The following is a 6,167-nucleotide window of genomic DNA, read 5'->3' as shown; positions in this document are numbered from 1 at the left end:
TGGCTATTCTTCCTGAGGACCTAGATTTTGTTTCCTTAGCACCTACATGACAGGTCACAACTGTCTGTTATTCTAGTCCCAGGGGATCCGTCTGGCCTCTTCAGGTACCAGGCATGCACATTGTACAAAGACATACATGCAGGCAAAACACCCATAGACATGTAAATAAGTAAAATTTAGTATAACCCAGAGTAAGTTATTAGCCGATTTCTTCAAAGGATCATGCAGTTGGTCTCATGCAGACTTGAGTAGGAATATTGCCCACTTAAGGAGAATTGCCCATTTGGTATGTCTAATTTTAAGTTGAGTGAGTTACTATTTAAAAATGAAATGTTTTCTGGTTATCTGTTGCTGTGTAACAAAGTACCCTAAAGTTTAACTTTAAAGTGGCTTAACAACCATTTTATAAATCTTGACTTTGCAAAAAGTTAGAATTTAAGGAAGGGGCAGGTGGTTGAACTGGTCTAGAAGGTCCAAGATTACATGCATGCCTAGTGTAGGGAGACCTGAAAAACTGGTTTAGCCTTTCCATTGAAGGACTTTTTTTGGGCGCCGGGGGGGGGGGGGGGGGGGGGGGGGGGGGGGGGGGGGGGGGGGGGGGGGGTGTGATGAAGGTGGCAGGGTTTCAAGAGAGGGTTTCTCTGTATAGCCCTAGAACTAGCTCTGTAGACCAGGCTGGGCTCGAACTCAGTGATATACCTGCTTCAGCCTTCCAAGTACTGGTATTAAAGGCATGAGCCACCACTGCCTGGCAGGCAGTTGGGCTTCTTAATATGCAACTCAGGCTACTAAAAGCTGGGCAAACAATCTGGTCTTCTTATAGGCCAGGCCTATAGCCATCACAGGGTCACTGCTATACTTTAGTCAGTGGTAAGCCCAGATCTAGGGAAGAGGAAACCCTAACACTATGAAAAACATGAAGAGATCTGAGACCATGTTTAATTGTTTACAGGTAACATTAGGTTTTCAATTTTTTTCCCTGAGCCTTTTGTGGTCAGTTATTAGTGTTGTTGAAGCCATTATTACATCTACTGTGGGACAGTCAAAGATCTAGAAGGAGAATTAGACAAATACTTGAGGCTGTTTTATTAGTTCCCTGCCTTCCCTCACTGTTTGAAAGCAGCCATCCCTTTTCCTCTTTATACTTGGATCCAGGTTCCGAGCTTTGGCTGTGCTGCTATGAGACCATGATAGCTACACAGGCTGAGCCAGAAATACTCTCGAGGAAATGAGAAGCTTCCTGTTTAAAATTCTGATTTATTGGAGACAGCTGTAAGTTTAGAAATAGGCGGAAAACTCCCATGATATGGCTACTAAATCATTTTCAGGAATTTCTGTTGTGTGACTTCATATCATATTGAGACCATAAGAAGTTCTTGTACTGAGGTTTTACAATGGCAGGGAAATGCTCTAACCACTGAACTACACCTCCAGCTTATGATCGTAAACATTTTACCCTCTTGTCTCATCTCATCTCTATCTTTACCACTTCTGTCATATAATTTTGTGCTTAAAGATGAATTGGCTGATATCATTCTTACTGCTTTTCTTACAGGAAAATCAATTTCATGTGTCATTAGTCTCTTAGGAACTGTTACCAGCCTCTCTCACTTAGTCATGGATCATTGAAGTTTTTTGAGGCTGGAGTTGTCAGTTTTATAATGCTTTATTTAAACTCCTTAAAATAATTAGACTAAAAGACTTAAATAGTCCGGCATTGAGAAGATAACAGAGAAAGAACTGTACTAATTTTCCCCAAATCAATACCCTGCCAAGAGAAGAAAGGTCTGAGATACCACGTCAGTAGATTCCCAGAGAAGTAGCTATAAAGGCTTCTGACTCATCATCCCCAGTTCTTATGCAGTGTAATGATCTCTGCCTAGGGAAATGAGGGGTACTAGGAGCCAGGCATTTATAGTGTGGATAGATATCCAGAGGTAGAGTGGAGATTAATTAGATTTTTATCATGTAAAGATTGGGGGAAGTTTTTAGTGAATAAAAAGAATAGAACCTAATTTAAAACTTTTTTAAAATACTTCCACCATGATATTATCTCTTCCTCCCAACCCCCACCCACCTACCCACCCCACCCCATCCCTTTTTTTTTTTTTTTTTTTAATATTTTGAGACAGGGTTTATTTGTGTAGACCAGGCTGGCCTTGAACTCACAGAGATCCACCTGCCTCTGCCTCCCTAGTGCTGGGATTAAAGGCATGCGCCACTACTGCCCAGCAAACTCTTCCCTTCTTGACAGAGAAACTTTGAAATTACAGTCCCAGGAAATGACAGTTTTACTGTGATAACCTGTGTTTCAACTCGAATGTTATTTTTTGGCTCATTGGGAACTTCTCTGGAATCTCTGTGGTCTCAAGTTTGGAGTCATTGGGTGGTTGCATAGAAAAAGAGAACAGGATGAGAAGAAAGAATCCTATAGATTGACAATCTTTCCTTTCCTTTCAGCGTCACAAATCTAAACCGTTTCAGCCAGTCGTGACAGCCCGAGTGAGTAGACGCTACCTGAGGGTTAGAGTTCTACCCTTAGCCTCCTCTTGAAGCAGATGCTGATGATATTTGAGAATGTTCTGTTTCCTATAAGTCAGAGAAACCCAACTGTAGTGGTTAAGAACCACTCAAAACCAGAGATGCTATGCAGGGAACAAAGCTTAAATGTGTTTCCTCTGGAAGCCAAATAACTAAAGAGGTCACTAAAAGTGTGCTAAAAGTCACCTCTGAAATGCTATCAGATGGCAGACATACTTAGAATTTATATGGAGTTTCTAGTATTTTTACAAAAATGACTTTAAATCCGGTAATGAGTTGTGTTGTTGTTTTTTAATGAGCCTGTTTTCTTTTTGGAAAAATGGCTCAATAAAAATATCACTAAAGAATTCAATTGTATATGCGTGTGCATTAAACACAGAATGGTATACTGAAGATAGTTCATGCAAATAACTTTTATGGAAAGTTTAGCTATTTTCTTACTGTCTTTTTCATAAATGTATGTTTATAAATCTATTTACTCACCCACCATGATCTTGGTAGCATAGAAGCATTTCATTAGTTGTGTTGTACTCAAAATTAAATTCTTGGCATAGTAGTCTGTGAGAGCTTTAGTTAACTTTGTATTGGGGCTGAAAAAATTTCTTGCACTTTCTGTTTATAAAGATGTTATAACACATCTAACAGTGCAGCTGCTTTTTTTTAGAGCTAGCAGATGTAGGTATTAAAGTGATATATATGCTTAAAGCCCTCGAAAAAGAAAATACGCTTATAGCTACCTGAGAAGGGTTAGGGATCAGTACACAGAATACATCCTGAAAGTAGTTGTTGGGATAAACACACTGTCGCTGTGAACTGCAATATATCGCTGAGTTGTCAGGTATATGTGTGCAAATTATGTGTGTGTAAGGAAAAGATGTTTAATGAAGGCAGATAAGTCAATGTAAACTATCCTACCTCCCGCTGAATACTGAGCATATTCAAGATTGTCCTGTAGCCCTTGGCCATGAGCCCTTAGCCACTCTACCCCCATCCTTTTCTATATACATTTCAGCTCCTCTACCTCTGAGCATTTGCCTGAAAAAGTAGGGTGTAGCTTTCTATAGCAAGCAGAGGAAAGCTAGACTCAAAATACAGAGGTTACCATGCAGATGTTAATGTTTGATCTGTCTGGTAGAAGTGTCTAGTGGAGGTAGAGGAGAGGCTTTCTTGGTTTTGCTCTCTGTGTGTGCTGCACATGTGCAGAGTTGTTACTCTGTTACCCAGACGAGCCTCAAACTCTCCATCCTCCTGACTCACTCTCTGTTTTTGCTGTTTGCTTGTGATGTTCCCAAGGACAGAACCCCAGGCCTTGCTTTGTAGCTCAGGCTGGCCTTGAACTCTTACTGTTCCTTTGTTGACCTCTTGAGTGCTGCCACTTCCAGCATGTGTCACCACACCCACTTTTTGTGTTTGTTCTTAAAGATGTCCCAACTCCTCTAAATGATGTGAAACATCACTGTTCTTCCATTGCCATTCCCAGTTCTTTTTTTTCTTTCTTTTTTTTTTTTTTTTTTTCTTTTTTTTGGTTTTTCAAGACAGGGTTTCTCTGTGTAGTTTTGGTGCCTGTCCTGGATCTCGCTCTGTAGATCAGGCTGGCCTCAAACTCACAGTGATCTGCCTGGCTCTGCCTCCCAAGTGCTGGGATTAAAGGCATGCGCCACCCCCCCCCCCCCCACCCCCCACCCCCGTCTCCCCATTTCATTTTGTAGGTACTGGAATACTAACTACATTTTCCTGATAATGATCCTGCTACCAATATCTTACATGGGTGTACATGATAAGGATTTTTTGGAAGTTCTGTTTTGCTTTTGATTATTCCAAAGAGAGATGTGCTTTTTTAAATGCCAATTACTGTCGTAATAGTCAGGATTTGGATTTCTACATGGCAGAAAAGTTCATTTCAACAGGAAAATGCCACCTGATTAGAACTGATTTCTCCTTGAGGTAGTAGTTCTGTAGCCAAGTTGGCTTACCTACCTTTTAGCCATTTGTTACTGCTGAGGAGTAACTATTGGCTCTAACAGCTATCCTGGAAAGCTTTCCACCTTTTCATTCGAATGCTCTGTCTGGGTTGTAATGTCTAAAAACAGGAATTCTCTGGTTAGAAATGAAAACTAGCAAATTATCTATTTTCAGATCTCTAGGGTTGCCACTTTTTTTCTGGGTACTGTTTTCTTTTCTTGTGACATTAGGTAATGTAGGTAAGGAATACAGACAGTGTGAAATTCCCAATAGAGGGAGAAGCATTCCATGTAAGTGACTGTGAGCAGTTTGTGAATAAATCCAGTATGAGTCCTCCAGGGAGAAAGATGGGCTGTTTCCTTGCTAAACCGTAGAGTAGTTCTCAGTCTTTTAGCCATGCTAGTGTTTCAGACTCGGGAATTAAATTGTGCTTAGGAAAGTATCTTCCTGTGGTTTGCTGTTTGTGCACAGAGTCTTGTCCTAGGCCTGCCCCCTAATGTCTGACTATAAACTGTACTTTAAAACACATGCTTAATTAAGTCTCAATAATACTTTATTGTCAGTGTTGTTCCCTTTTTGGCCAGACTGACCTATTTGGAAAGAAAAAAAAAGAGTAAAGAAGTGCCCAGGTAAATTAAATTCATGAATCTAGAAGGAAACAGATTCTTACCCTCTTCCTCTGGCTTGAATGAGCATTGACTTTATGTTGTCTATTTAAAATCAGACCAGGTTGACTGGTCTGTTGTGCAATCTGGGCTTAGAAAGACCCCTAGGAATGGAGCGGGAGTGCAGTGTGGCTTTGGTGGAAAGCTCCTTCTTAGCATGCACAAGACCCTGGGTTCATTTCCCTGGACAACAACATGCCCAGATGATTCCGATGTACAGCCTGGGTTGGAAATCACTTTGTGGGTAGTCATTCATGCTCTTGGGCAGGAAAACCTGAAGCTAGTATTACTTCTTTCCCCAACTCCCCAAGCGAAATGAAGGTGGGTTTTTGTTCGTTTGTAGTTGTAGATTGAAAAGAGAAAGAATCCCTTGGAGTGGAAGGGACCCAGGAGAGAAATGCCTAAAGCTAGATTTCTTGACCCAGGTACTTTTGCTGCTATCCCAGGCATGGTTCTTGGCTTAAAGCTGGCAATGAGCCAGAACTCAGACTCATCTGTTTCTTCTCAGAGTAGGTCTGGAGGGAAATGTTACAATCGATCCAGTATCCTATGTGCCAAATACAAAGTGTGCATAAGTAAATGAAAGCAGTTTTCAAGGCCTGTTCTCTAGAGTCCTTTTCCTCTGCACATGTGATTTAAGTGAAGATTGTTCAGGTCATAGGGAAAACAGAACAGTACTTCAGCGTACTGTAAAAATGCAGAACCAAGCCCAAGCTGTCTACAGCTACTTTTCTTTGTAAATCAAGCAAGCAGTGTTGCTACTTCATAGAGGAAAGAATAATCCTGCCTTGGGTGATCATAACACTTCTGATTATTTGTCCCTTAGCCTGGTAGGATTTCTTTGTCAAGTGACTCTTGCTTTTCCTTAGCTGTTTCTTTCTGAATGAAATAACTATCCAAGGCTTAAATATTCTGACTAGTATGTGAAATTTTAACATCTTTGTTTTAGGATGTTAAAAAGACCTAACCTAGTAATTCCCAAATAAGATTCCATAGCTT

Source organism: Peromyscus californicus, unplaced genomic scaffold (assembly GCF_007827085.1).
Source record: "Peromyscus californicus insignis strain IS unplaced genomic scaffold, ASM782708v3 Scaffold_14__1_contigs__length_90479793_seg_2, whole genome shotgun sequence".
In the NCBI taxonomy this organism is placed as follows: domain Eukaryota; kingdom Metazoa; phylum Chordata; class Mammalia; order Rodentia; family Cricetidae; genus Peromyscus; species Peromyscus californicus.
Note: the sequence above shows the minus strand (reverse complement) of the source record.